The sequence below is a fragment of the Panthera onca genome, chromosome B3 (genome assembly GCF_046562875.1).
Source record: "Panthera onca isolate mPanOnc1 chromosome B3, mPanOnc1 haplotype 2, whole genome shotgun sequence".
Taxonomy (NCBI): domain Eukaryota; kingdom Metazoa; phylum Chordata; class Mammalia; order Carnivora; family Felidae; genus Panthera; species Panthera onca.
The window spans coordinates 36,185,835-36,200,867 of NC_138344.1; the positions used below are offsets into that span (position 1 = coordinate 36,185,835).

The 15,033-nt window shown below is 39.3% G+C and overlaps 1 protein-coding gene across 3 annotated transcripts in view; it reads right to left on the reverse strand.

Moving 5' to 3' along the window:
- Positions 1–15,033, reverse strand: part of GLCE (glucuronic acid epimerase) — a 112,632-nt gene that overhangs the window by 69,130 nt on the left and 28,469 nt on the right. Inside the window, exon 2 of one of the 3 annotated variants that reach the window (XM_060618173.3) lies at positions 5,130–5,196. The exons of the other annotated variants lie outside the window; for them this stretch is intronic. The gene's annotated coding sequence lies outside the window, so the exon portion shown is untranslated. The remainder of the gene's footprint in view (positions 1–5,129; positions 5,197–15,033) is intronic. 3 annotated transcript variants of the gene reach the window in all.

The window sequence follows — 15,033 nt, forward strand, 5'->3', positions numbered from 1 at the left end:
TGGGTAAGTATTTCTGGCTGTTGAAACCTGGGGGAAAAAAAGCAAAAGTGCCAATTTAGATGATGACAGCATTTATAAAGCTATCTTTAGCACTTTGAAGTTTTAACTCAGAAAAGATGGAGTACATGATAATTCTTAAGGCCTTTTAAAAAATTCTTCAGCAGGTATCTGATTAAATCTTAAATTGTCATCTGAGTCTGGATTGATGAACTCAAAATTCCTCACTGCTTCTGGAGTAGAAAGTATCAGAAAAGAGAGAGAAGTCAGGTTCCTACCAATGCAAAGGAAAACCGAAGTAAGCCGTGAACGGTATCGGTTAAACCCTATTCTAGTGTGGCATGAGGAAAGGACCACAACAAGGGACACTAAGACCTGCTTTCAAAGAACTTACATAAACACGAAATACATGAAGAGTCCTTTATAAAGCACTGCTGTATCTGTTTTGCTTGTTTTTTTATAAGTAAACTGCTGTACACATATAGGCAGGGCAGGGAATGTGTCTGGTCTTTTCACCACAATAGCCCCAGTGCCTACTGCAATGCCTGGCACAGTGTAAGAAATCAAAAATTATTTGTTGGACGAATGAAGACTTTCAACAGTTATGTCAATACTGACATTTGGTTTCCTGGACTCTGGTGACCTAGCCCCTTTTGACAGACAGAATGGCCCTTCAAAGATGTCCTTGCTCCTTTCTCTCCTATCCCCAGCCTAGCTTCCCTTACATGGCAAAAAAGGCTTTCAGTTATAATTAAGATTATGGATACTAAGATGGGGAGATTGTCCTAAATCATCCAAGTGGGTCCAATCGAATCAATCACAAGAGTCCTTAAAAGCGGAAGAGAAAGACAAAAGGTGGCATCAGAGAGGTGAGGCAGAAGAGGAAAGAGGAAATACCAGAAGTGTGAAAGAGGTGACCAATGTTGCTGGCTTTGAGAAGAGAGGTAAGAATGCCACAAGCCAAGAAATGAGGGTGATCTATAGGGGCTGAGAAGGGTCCTCATCTGACAGCCAGCAAGACAACTGGGATGTCAGCCCAACAACTGCAAGGAAAAGAATCCTACCTCCAGCTCCAGGCTCTGAGCTGTCATCACAAATCCCGACGTGGAGCTTGAACCCACAAAACATGAGCTCAGGACCTGAGCCAAAGTCGAACATTCAACCAACTGAGCCACCCAGGTGCCCTGAGAGCCCGACTCTTGATTTCAGCTCAAGTCATGATCCCAGGGTCATGGGATCAAGCCCCACTTTGGGCTCTGTGCTGAGCGTGGAGCCTGCTTAAGATTCATATTCATATTCTCTCTCTCTCTCTGTCTCTCTCTCTCTCTCTCTCCCCCCTGCCCCTTTCCCCCACTCATGCTCTCTAAAATAAAAAAATTTTAAGCTATAAAAAAATACACCCCCCACCTTTAACCTCTACTCTAGCACCCTGTCCTCTTGCCATCACCCTGACACTACTCCAACAAAAGATCTAAAATCTTTAAATGCTTCAATCTGATCAAATCTCCTATTAACTTTTATTCATGCTGCTCATACTTGTCACGATAAAGGAAATATCTTGTTTGAAGGAAGGGATACCTTGAAACAAAATGTGTGGTTCACCAATCACAAATTCTATTTTCTAGTTACAGTGTTCAGTCAGCATCCTACCAGAGTATATGACTGCCCCCACTGAATGGTTATAATAAAACTGCAAATTTCACATTCCTTGCAACATGCAGTACCAAGGACATATACCGAACTGTGTTATTAAAACAACCAGTATGTCAAATCCTGACTGACTTACCTTCGAAGGAAAAGCCTTTTGTTTTTAAATCTGGAACCATTTCTTTGCCTCTTTATATTTATACACTTGCTCTAAAATATTAAAAAAAAAAACCAACCTCATAAACAATCTGTTTAACAGTAATTAGAATTTTATCTAGTTAAAACAACAGCAGAGTGTGCCACAACACAGATGGCAAAACACTTTCTCCTTGCCTGATCAGTGTCAAAGAACCATTCTCCTATTTCACGATCAGGAGTAATTTTGTTACAGGCTATCGCATTTATAGCACACACACTAGTGAGTGAAAAGACAGCTTTATTAAGAAAGCCATTGTTCAGCAGAACTCTTGGCTATTTCTCAATGTAAAGATTTTTCTTACTGCCCAGATAAAACCCAGCCAAATATATGATTAAGGAATCAGAATGGACGGAAGTCTGTACTATTGATTTCATTCCGGTTCCAAGTCCTTAAGCACACTAATTCCTTAAGGAACAGGTTCCCAAACTTGGAGCTTTTAAAAATCCCAATGCTCAAGTTATACCCCATACCAATTAACTCAGAATATCTGGGGATGGGGCAGGCATGACTATTCTTAAAGATCCCTAAGTGGTTCCAGTATGATTATTAGCGGTGTGGCATGGTATGGCACACTGAATGGAATCAGAGGCCTGGGATCTGGCAGTGGGCCCTGCTATGAGCAAGCCTGGGCACATCAATGACTGGGTAGCCATTTCCTCATCTATAAAAAGGTAAGACTGGGCAACTTATTGTTAATATCAAACATGTTATGAGTCTATGATGAGATTCCTTAGGTCTCTCCTAAAGATTAATAAACTGCCTCAATTTTAAACTCTCCCACCCCCCAACAAATCCAATCCATGATCTGATACTTTTCCCAGCCTGTTAAGAGCTTCTTTTTGTAAATAAAGATTATTTTAGAGTAGGGATCAAATTTAGCTCTTCAACTGCTCAGATTCTGATACACCATTATGTCTATCCAGGTCATAACGTAGTATATGGACTGGGAATGACTGGGAAGCTTGAATTACCTCAAAACACTACTTGTTATTAGACTACTTCTTGAATTCCCATTAAATTACATACACGTATTCTGGTTTTCCTAAATAGCATTCCTGGTTTTGTTTAGGTCACAGAGGTGTAACAGGATTTTAACTTTTCACTGATGTCAGCTCATTTCAAAGAAGGAAAGCATCAAGGACACTGGCCGGAAACATGGGTTGGGAGAACTGCTGAGGAGTGGCTGTTGCTGGACAGTCTCAGAGTCCCCGCCTTCTGCCAGACCTCTTACAAATGTACGCCACCAGTGATGAGGCTGCTTGAGAAAAGACTGACCCACTCAACATGTTAAGCGCTTCATAGAACCAGGGTTTGGGGACTGGGTGGCAGACTTCGAAAACAGAACTCCAACGATCCCTGCACTCGTGGCACTCACCCAATTGTGTAATTACCTGTTCCTCTGAGTGCGGTCTGGGCCTAGCGACTTCCTTCGAAAGAACAGAATATGGCAAAAATGATGGGCTATAACTTCTGTGATTAGGTTAAAAATGATGTCCTTCTTGCTAGTATTCTCTTCTGCAGGCACTCTTTCTTGCCCTCTTCCTTTCCTGCTCTGAGGGATACTCAACAGTAAGATCCATGTGACGAGGGACCAAGGGAGGCCTCTGACCAACAGCCTAAGGAGAAAATGAATCCTGCCAATAACCACGTGAGTGAGCTAGGAAGTAAACTTTTAGATGAGACTGCAGGCCCAGTCAAGACACCAATTGTACCCTTCTAAGAGACCCACCTAAGCCATTCCTATATTCTTGACCCACAGTGAGATAGTAAATGTGGTTGTGAGCTGCTAAGTTTTGAGGCAATTTATTATGCAGCAATAGACAGAAAATACAGGCACAGAGCAACGAACACAAACACTGTACTGAAGGAACCAAGGGTTGAATAATGAGTAGGACCAAGGTATCAACAACCTAGTAATGGATAAGGGACATGTAAGTAAGCGTGATAAAGTGTTTTAAACACTCTGACAGAAGTAAAAATATGCAGGGTACCGTAAGGACATAAGAAAGGGTTTGTTTTTGGAAGGGCACAGGCAATGAAGTTCTTTAAAACAGGAATGTGAGTTGTAAGCATGAAATATAATGGTCAGTTCGAGAAACTACATGTAACCTGTTAAATCTGGAACATAGAGGGAAGAGATGATTATTAGTCCTCCAACTTCAAAAATGTGCAAGCATTTATAGGTAGCATAAGACTCAAAGAGGTCTCTAGTATTGTATGCTAAATTTATACTAGTAAACTCTCAACCTCCACTAGATTACAGAACACCATTATGGAATAATATCACTAATTATGAATAAATGATCCATGCTCCAAGACAGGACTTGGCCAGGGCCAATCCTTCCATCCGTATACTAGATCCCCATTCCCTTCCACCTATACGAGGAAAGTGCTTCAGCAATGACCTCTTCTCTCTACTGCATTGTCAAATATTCCCTCTCTACTGGATCATTCCCATCCCATATTTAAAAACAAAAATAAACCCGCTCCCTTAACTCTACATGCCATGTGTACATAGCTCCCCCTTTATGATAAAATTCAAAAGTGTTGCCAATACTCACCCTCTCATCTCCTTTTGAATCCCTCTCAACCAAGCTTCTTTCTCCACCTATTTGTCGAACTTGCCCTTAATAAAGTCTATAATGACTCCCACACTGCTAATACAATGATTAAGTCTCAGTCTTCCTCTTATGTGTGGCCAACAGCTGATACAAACAATAACTCCTCCCATAAGAAACATGGCTCCCAAGGCACCCCACTGTCCTGGTTTTCATCTTTCACATTATCTTTTGCTAGTTCCTCATTTCTCTATTCTCTACCTTCTGAATACATAATGTTCTAGACTTGTCCTTGGACCTCTTTTATGTAACTCATAATAAGAAATATATGCTCCATTTCTGGCACAAGCTCCTAAAACTCCTGGAATTTTGGAATTTTCTAAGAGACAAGAACAATAAAGATATCTTTTGTTGTGTTAATGAGATGACTTTTATAAAGCACCTAAAGAAGGGAGTTGGTTACCAGGAGAACCAACCATGAAATCTGAGGGTTGGAACTGCAGTCCCACCCACCTGACATCTGGGAAAACAAGAAGGGCAAGGGGCTGGAGGCTGAGTCAATCACTAACAGCCAATGATTCAATCAATTGTGCCTATGTAATGAAGCCTCCATAAAACATACAATAGGAAGGGTTTTAAGAGAGCTTCCAGGTTGGTGAACACATGAACATCTGCAAAGAGTGGGGTGCTCCTCGAGGGCACAGAAGCTCTGTACCCTTTCTTCATACCTTGCCTTATGCATTTCCTTCCATCCAGCTGTTCCTGAGTTATATCCTTTTATAATAAACCGGTAATCTGTAAGTAAAGTGTTTAAGTTCTGTTGGTCACTCTAGCATAAATTAACCAAACTCAAGAAGTGGGGAGGGGTCACTGGGAACACCTGATTTGTAGCTGGTGGGTCAGAATCACAGGTTAGCAACCTGGACTTGGAATCGGCATCTGAAAGGAGGACTGAGCCTTTAACCTGTGGAATCTGATGCTATCTCCAGACAGAATTGACTTGTAGGATATCCAGCTGACACCCAAGAATCGCTTGGTGTGGGGAAAAACCCACACTCTGGAATTGAGTACAGAATAGTATAGTACTTCTATCTACATTCACTCCCTAAGTGGTCTCCTCCAGTCTGAAGACTTTAAATACTATCTATAAACTGATGACTCCCCCAATTATTTACTGATAAAGAATTATTCTTTCTCCATAATTGTCCTCTAATACATCTAAACTTTCTGCTCAACATTTTCAATTGGACATTTAATATGCCTTTCTTAGTATGTTCAAAACCAACTCCTGGGGTGCCTGGGTGGCTCAGTAGGTTGTGTCCAATTTTGGCTCGGGTCATGATCTCGCAGTCCCTGCGTTCAAGCCCCACATCGGGCTCTGTGCTGACAGCTTGGAGCCTGGAGCCTGCTTCGGATTCTGTGTCTCCCTCTCTCTCTCTCTCAAAAATAAATAAACATAAAAAAAATAAAAAATAGGGGCACTTGGGTGGCTCAGTCGGTTGAGCGTCCAACTTCGGCTCAGGTCATGATCTCACGGTTCGTGAGTTCGAGCCCCGTGTTGGGCTCTGGTGCTGACAGCTCAGAACCTGGAGCCTGCTTCAGATTCTGTGTCCCCCTTTCTCTCCGCCACTCCCCTGCTTGTGCTCTGTCTCTATCTTTCAAAAATGAATAAACATAAAAAATATATATAAAAATTAAAAAAATAAAAAATAAAAAGTAAACCGAACTCCTAATTAACCTCACCACCATCCAACCCACAAACTTGCTCCTCTTCCACAGTCTTCCACCTTAGTAAATGATACTATAAACTTTTACTAGCTCAGGCCAAACGTCTACTGTTAGCCCTGCTTTCTCTCTCCCTTTTAGTTCTTATCCATCGGCTGAGTTCTTATCCAAAAACTGTTGGTTTCTCTTTTAAAATAGAATCATAAATTAAATAAACAAACAAACAAACCATTTTTCACCATCTCCACTGCTACCAAGCACACACAAATTATTGCAATAGTCTCCTAAATGATTTATTTCTGCCTCAAGCCATCCACTTGCCTACCAGTGGTGATCCTTTCCAATCCCCATGCCTCCCAACATTCCCCCTCCCCTTTCCACCCCTTATTGTTCTCTATAGCACTTATTGCTATCTGCCATCCTTTGTATTTCACCTGTTATCTTCTGTCTCCCTTCACTAGAATGTAAGCTCCACAAGAACAGGAATTTCTGTAATGTTGTACACTGTTTAGAACAGTGCCTGACAATAGTAGGCATCGTATTAATATTTTTGTTTGATGAATGACTGAACCAACCAAGGGGATTCTCTCACAGATCCATTCTAATATAGGGAAATAATCTCAATAATTTCAAAGGTACCAAAATATTACATTCATATTTCAATCATTGTGATGTAAGTTCTGGAAGTTTTAACTCCCTAATTATATTCATATTGGGCTCCCATTAGTTTGCATTCCCCTGGATGCATACTAACTATGTGGGGAAGAGAAGTGCAGAATGATCTTCAACAACAAGGAGAACCCAGATTGATTTTTAAAACTAATTTTCCAGGGGCGCCTGGGTGGCTCAATCAGTTGAGCATCCGACTTCAGCTCAGGTCACGATCTCGCGGTCTGTGAGCTCGAGCCCCCCATGGGGCTCTGTGCTGACAGCCCAGGGCCTGGAGCCTGCTTCGGATTCTGTGTGTGTCTCTCTCTCTCTGCCCCTCCTTCACTCATGCTCTGTCTCTCTCTCTCTCTCAAAAATAAATAAACATTAAAAAAATTTTTTTAATAGAACTAATTTTCCATAGATAATCAAAATGGAAAATATTTCCCACAATATTTCACAGAACATAAATGTCCAGAATTTGCAAAGTGTAGGATTAGAGGAGACGTTAGGTAAAAATTTCAAATTTTACTAGTACCAACAAAAACTACTTTAAGGTTTTATAAATTTTTTCATAAGTAATTTATAACCTTTGCCTAGTATAATACCACGTTTTCCATCTGTACTCCAACCTATATTTTCCTTTTCCTAAACTATCTGTGGTAAAATAAATAAATAAACAAACTATTTAGATGAAACTAGACTTACAGATTCTCAAAGATAAGAACAGGACTTGACTGAGCTAAAATAATATATTATTACACTTGTATTTGTATAATGTTTTACACATTTTCCAAAATGCCTTCACACCTCTATGATGATCTTCATACTGATATGTACAAGAAGCAAGCAGATATTAGCTCACTCTCCCCTACCTCCCACATACTTAAACATACCTTACAGATGGAAAATTTTGAGTTTTAATGAGATTAACTGACTTGCTCAGGGGCACAAAGCTATTTACGTGGTTCAACCTGGACTGTAACCAAGTTCTTTCAAATCCAAGTCTACTGTTTTCTATCACAACATATTACCTCACCCAGTGATTAAAGAAAGGTACCACTGCCTAAGTCTATAAAACTTGACTGTAAGAGCGTCTTCCTTCAGGATTGGGCATTTTCACATTCCAACCTATTATAAAATGCTTTGCAGATGACACAAATGTGCAAACATTCCTACAGGGGAAAAAAAGGAGAAAAAGCCCAAGAACCAATAAAAATCAAGTAAAGAAAACTCAGTCTCCAAAGCAGCAGTAAGATGAGATTAATATTCTCTGCACACAAGATCAAGGTTTTCGAACAGTTCAACTATCAAACAGATACTTAATACCACTCAGCCAGAGGTAGATGTTTAACAGGGGCCATTCCAGGTAAAAATCACTTATTACGGCTAGAACTCATAGTAGGTCCCTATCTGAATAACCCTGGAAATCTGGAATGAAAATAAGAAGAATGAATTCTTTTTGCCCTTCTCCCCTACAGCTTAACTCAGGTTTAGATCAACAAGTAGTTCCATGACTCATTTCATCTGGACTTCTTCCTGGTTTCCTCTAATATTTAAGATGAGGAGAGAGAGGAATTCCTTTATCATTCCAGCTGTACCCTAAAGCAATTCAAAAGTGGGTCAAGAGTAGAACTCAAAAAAGAGTACATTCCGTGTGAGATTAAAAGCTTTGTTCTTCCCATCACCAGAACCTAACTGTGTGTCTCTGACCCGTATTAAAAGTTCTTCTAGGAGGGGCGCCTGGGTGGCGCAGTCGGCTAAGCGTCCGACTTCAGCCAGGTCACGATCTCGCGGTCCGTGAGTTCGAGCCCCGCATCAGGCTCTGGGCTGATGGCTCGGAGCCTGGAGCCGGTTTCCGATTCTGTGTCTCCCTCTCTCTCTGCCCCTCCCCCGTTCATACTCTGTCTCTCTCTGTCCCAAAAATAAATAAAAAAAAAAAAAATGTTGAAAAAGTTCTTCTAGGAAACACCTGGTAGCTCAGTCGGCTGGGCATCCGACTCTTGATTTCGGCTCAGGTCATGGTCATGATCTCACTGTATTTGAAATCGAGCCTTGCATCAGGCTCTGCACTGAAAGCACGGAGACTGCTTGGGATATATTCTCTCTCTCTCTCTTCCTCCCTCCCTCCCTCCCTCCCTCCCTCCCTCTACCACTCCTCTGTTCATGCTCTCTCTCAAAATAAATAAATAAACATTAAAAAAAAAAAAGTTCTCCTAGTAGAAATCTAGATTCATTTCTGAAGCCAAGTCAGGCATACTCAGGCCTCTCAAACTACAAATATGCCTGCAAGCTCAGTGGGCAGTAGCACACAGGAATTAACAGAACCTGGCCTAGGTAGGGAGAGCCACTCCTTTCTACGACCAGGACAGACTAACCTAAAAATAGGTAAGAATTAACCACACACGGTTTGGTTCTATGAAAGAATATTTGCTACCACAGATACTCTCCTTTCTTCCATTTCAGCCAATACCTAGGGACTGACATGTCACATCAGACTTTATTTCCAGTTCCTTCAAGAAAGTAATGGCTGGTGAGAAGTTAAAATAATTTAACTATGTAGGTTAAAAAAAAAAAAAGTTAAAACTACTCTAAAAGAAATATGTAATATAGTTAATAGTGATTTGGGACCTACACCCTAAGTAATGAAAACGATCTTTGGTCTGGATTATCCCTTGCAAAGCCTGAAATAGAGTAAGACAAGCTAGGTACCTAGAGCACAATATTTAAGGAGGCAATGGGAAGTGCAGGACTGGTACCTGAGAGTGAGTGCCTCCTTAAATTTTGTATTAAAGGTGCCCCTTTATACTGTGAGATATATACACATATATCTACTGTGAGATATTCACTCATTCATTCATTCATTCAAGGCACAGTGGAATATTCTGCGGCTTTAACAAACACCCCAGCAGAATTTAAAGTCTGAAATCCTGATCACATTTATCATGACTATCTTCTGAACAGAATAAGAAAAGGAGAGGCTTGACATTTTGCACATATTCTGAAATGCAATTGCCTTAGAAAAAGGAAAAGTTTATAGTGTAAATGGAAAAGTTCATTGTTTATAGAGAGATTTCCAATTTGAACATGAAGGACAGGGATTATTCTTCTGCCTAAACAACTAGAACCTAGACAAAATATGGAAAACAACTGTTTTCAAGCACTGAAAAAAGGCAACACAAGACTGTGATCCCAGACTACTGCTCTAAAAGGGCAATAAATGAGAGAAACCTCTAGCTTTCTGCCTGGAGGTAATTTCCAGGCAATGGTACAGAGGAGGGTAACCCCAAAAGAATCCAGCACTACTGCTGAGTTTAAAAGACACAGATCAAAGTTTGAAGAGGCCAAGGCGGCTAGAATTTTGTGTGGCAGTACCAACTAGCTGAAAGGAGAGATCTACACAAAGAAAGAGATCCAAGAAACTGCATAGGGAACCTAGTGGGTCTTTGGCTGAATACAATTTGTACATGTAGAACGTGAAATCCCAAAAGGTCAGGCAAAATCAGAATCAACCTAGGGAAAGAAAATTACCAGGAAGCTATTAGATAAAAAATTGCCAGAACTCACAAAGGGCCAGGAATTGTTAAAGTTCCCCCTCTGCAAAGTGGAGAAATCTTGTGGAACATAGAAGTCAACAATGACCCTAGAAGGGCCATGCCTTAGAAGTGAGGTTAAAATAGTCCTACAGTAAAGGCAAGTCTGGGTTTGCCCCGAAACTGTTTATAAACAAGCCATGAAAAGACCAAACTTACCTGCAAGTAACTTAGCAGTTTACCATAAAAATTCCAACATTCTTTAATGTAATACAACAAAATCCAGGAAACAACACAAAACAATGATGATCACACAATCAAAACCTATTATATAACATACAGCATTAAAATTAGGTTTATAAATAAGCAATAAAATGTGACCCATGAACTAGAAAACCACTGTCAGTATTAACAGAATCGGAAATGAAAGAGACGATCAAATTAGGAGATGAAGATCTTAGAGCAACTATAATATACTTGTTCAACAACATAATAGAAAATCTGAATATAATGAGGAGATAAGGAAATCTATAAAAATTAATCAAATGTAACTATTGGAGATGAAAAATACAATGTCTGAAATAAAAATGTCATTGGGAGGGATTTATAGATTAGCCATTGCAAAAGAATAGTATTTAAACCTGAAGACCAGAGAATAAAACTGCTCAAAAAAGTAAAGAGGGAATGAAGATATTCCCCCCCCACCCCCCGCAAGGAACAGATCAGCAGTCTATCATATGTTTAACCTGAAGCCTGAAAACAAAAGAGGTGTAGCAATGTTGGAAAAGATAATGGCTGAGAAATTTGCAGTTTGTTGAATACCTCAAACTCACAGTTCCAAGAAGTCCAAGGAATCCCATATAGGATAAACACAAGCACACATTCACACATACACATAAAGCGTATCATAAGCCAATTACTGAAAACAGTGACAAAAAGTCTTAAAAGCAGCTAGAAAATAAAAGGCACACTACATACAATGGAACAAAGAGAAGAATCACCACAATACTCAGAAGGTACGCAAGCCAGAAGACAACAAAATAAAATCTTTAAAGAACAAAAAGATAAAAACAAGGCAACCTAGTACACAGAAGAGTTAACTCAGCAAGCTCAAGACTGTTATCCTTAGAAAACATTCACTAGCTAATACAGGTGGTTCACTGTGCCTACAGTGTTCGTGCAAACAATATGATCTATGCTAAACGCCTGCTTTCCTTCTGGGAGTCTGGTATTTTGGTGCATGCTAGGCAGAGGATGCTTATGTGACCAAACTCTCAATAAAAACCTTGGACACTGAGTCCCTAATGGGTTTCTCTGTTAGACAACATTTCTCATGTGCTGTCACAATTCACCGTTAAGAGAAAAACATTTCCTGTGTGACTCCACTGGGAGAAGACTCTTGGAAGCTTGTGTTTTGTTTTCTCCAGGCTTTAGTCATGCACCTTTTCCCTTTGCTAATTTGGCTTTCCATCCTTTCACTGTAATAAATCATGAGTAAACTACATGCCCAGTCCTGAAAGTTCTCCTAAAGAAACGCCAAACCGGAAGGCAGTCCTGGAGACTCTCAACACACTAAAATTCAGCAGCCAGAAAAAAATCTTTCTGAAATGTTGATAAAATAGTTTTTTTAGACAAATTAAAGCTGAGAGAATTTGTCACCAGCAGACTCGCACAATAAAAAAAAAAAAAAAAAAAATGCTGAGAAAAAAAATGGGTGCTTGGGTGGCTCAGTCAGTTGGGCATGCAACTTCAGCTCAGATCATGATCTCACCATTTGTGAGTTCGAGCTGCACATCAGGAGCTCTGCTGTCAGCAGAGACCCCGCTTTGGATTCTCTGTCCCCCTCTCTCAAAAATAAATTAACATCAGGGGCGCCTGGGTGGCTCAGTCGGGTAAACTGCCAACTTCAGCTCAGGTCATGATCTCGCGGTCTGTGAGTTCGGGCCCCGCGTCGGGCTCTGTGCTGACAGCTCAGAGCCTGGAGCCTGCTTCGGGTCCTGTGTCTCCCTCTCTCTCTGCCCCTCCCCCTACTCATGCTCTGTCTCTCTTGCTCTCAAAAATAAGTAACATTAAAAAAAAAAAGTAGCATTTAAAACAAATAAATAGGGGCGCCTGGGTGGCTCAGTCGGCTAAGCGTCCGACTTCGGCTCAGGTCATGATCTCCCAGTTTGTGAGTTCGAGCCCCGCGTCGGGCTCTGGGCTGACAGCTCGGAGCCTGGAGCCTGCTTCAAATTCTACGTCTCCCTCTCTCTCTCTGCTCCTCCCCTGCTCACGCTCGGTCTCTCTCTCCTTCAAAAATAAATAAAAACATTTAAAAAAAAATAAAATAAAACAAATAAATAAACGTTAAAAAGTAACGGTGAGAAAGAATTTCTGCAGAAGAAAAAATGACCATAAACAAAGCATAAATCATAAATCTCACAGGAATGAAGAGTACTAAAGTGGGTAAATATGTGAATAAATATAAAATATTTTTCTTTCTTAAGAAAGATTAAAGATTTAAAGATTCTTTAAAAGAATAATAATCTTATGAGGTTGTAAAATATATAGAAATAAAACGTATGATAATATTTGGGGAAATGATGGGATAAGGGAAAAAATGACTATGCTTAAAGTCACACATTATACATGAAGTGATAGATTATTATTTGTAGGAAGACTGTGATAAGTTAAAGATGTTTATTATAACCATATAGCAACCAATGAAAAAGATAAAAAGAAGAGTTACAGTAGTAGTGTAGGCAGTAGTGGAGAGAAAATGGAACACTAAAATGTACTCAATTCCAAAGAAGAGTTAAAAAAACAAAGAAGAGATGGGACAAATAGGAAACAAACAGCAAGATGGCAAACATAAGTCCAATAATATTATATGTAAATGGTCTAAACATCTGACTGAAAGGAAGAGACTGTCATGTATAAAATGCCATCTAAAGAGAACCCCACTTTAAATATAAAAACATAAAGGTTAAAATTAAAGGATTATAAAAATATACCAGGCTACCACTAATAGAGTTGAAGTATCTATCTTAATATGAGAAAAATTATATTTTACAGCTAAGACTATTACCAAAGATAAAGAAGATCATTTCATAATGATAAAGGAAATCAATTTAATCAAGAAGATAGAAGAATCTAACTAAACAGCTTCAAAATACATAAAGCAAAAACTGACAGAATTGCAACAAAGGACAAATCCATAATTGTTATCAATGATTTCAACATTCCTGTCTCAATATCTGATAGAACAAGTAGATAGAAAATGAGTAAGGACAGAGCAGACTTGAACAATACTATCAACCAACTTAATCTAACTGAATTTATAGAACATTCAAACACCACTGACAGAATATACTCTTTTCAAGTAACACACTGACCCATTACCCAAGACAGACTACATTCTGAGCCATAAAACCTTCTCAATAAATTTTAAGGATTTTAAATTATACAAAATACATTCTATTATCACAGTGGAATTAAATTAGAAATTAAAATCAGAACATCTTTAAAATCCCCAAACGTCTGGAAACTAAATGCTATTCTAGATCTTAAAAAAGAAAAAAGGTTTGAAATCAATGACCTAAGCTTCCACCTTAAGAAATTAGGAAGAGAAGGGCAAATTAAACATAAACAGTAAATAAAGTGTTCTCTCCTTTTCTGTTAAAAACAAAAAAAAGTAAGATCGGGGTGGGGGAGTGAAAATAGGGAAAACAAAACAGAAAATGGGGATGGTGGATGGTGTGGGGTGGGGGTGATAAAAGAATCAATAAAGACCAAAAAAGCTAGTTTTTCCAGATTAGTAAAATGCAAAATGGTAAAGACACTCTAGAAGACAGTTTGGCAGTTTCTTATAAAACAAAACATATTCTTACACAATTCAGCAATCATGTTCCCTGGTATTGACCCAAATGAGTTGAAAACATATCTCTACATAAAAACCTGCACACGAATATTTATATAAACCTTACTTACAATTGTCAAGACTTGAAAGCAACCAAGACTTCCTTTAATAGCTGAATGGATAAACTGTGGAACATCAATGGAGTATTATTCAGGGCTTAAAAAAAAAGAGCAATGAAGCCAGGAAAAGACACGGAGGAAACGTAAAATGCATATTACTAAGTGAAGGAGCCAATGTGAAAAGGCTATATACTGTAGGACATTCTGGAAAAGACAAAACTGTACAGTCAGTAAAGATCAATGATTGCCAGGAGTTGGGGGGGGTGGGGGGAGAAACGAACAGGAGGAGCACACAATTTTTGGGCAGTGAAACTACTTTATATAATGCTATAATGGTGAATACACATCATTAAACATTTATCCAGACCCACAGAACATACAACACCAAGAGTGAATCCTAATGTAAACTATGGACTTTGGTTGATAATGATGTGTCAATGTATAGATTCACTGACTGTAAGAAATAAACCACTCCTGTGAGGAATGTTGGTAGTGGGAGGTTTTGCATGTGTGGGAAGCAAGGGGTATATAGAGAAATCTGTACTTTCCACTCAACTTTGCTGGGAACTTAAAATTGCTCTAAAACACAGCCTATTTAAAAAAAAAAAAAAATCTTAAGTCCATTAAAGCAAAAGCTGACTCTCTAAGTAAAATTGATAAATCTCTAGCCAGACTAATCAAGGGAAAAAAAGGAAAAAAGGCAAAACACCAGTATCAGAAATGAGAAAGAATTTATAGACGTTAAAAGGAGAATAAGGGAATGTTATGA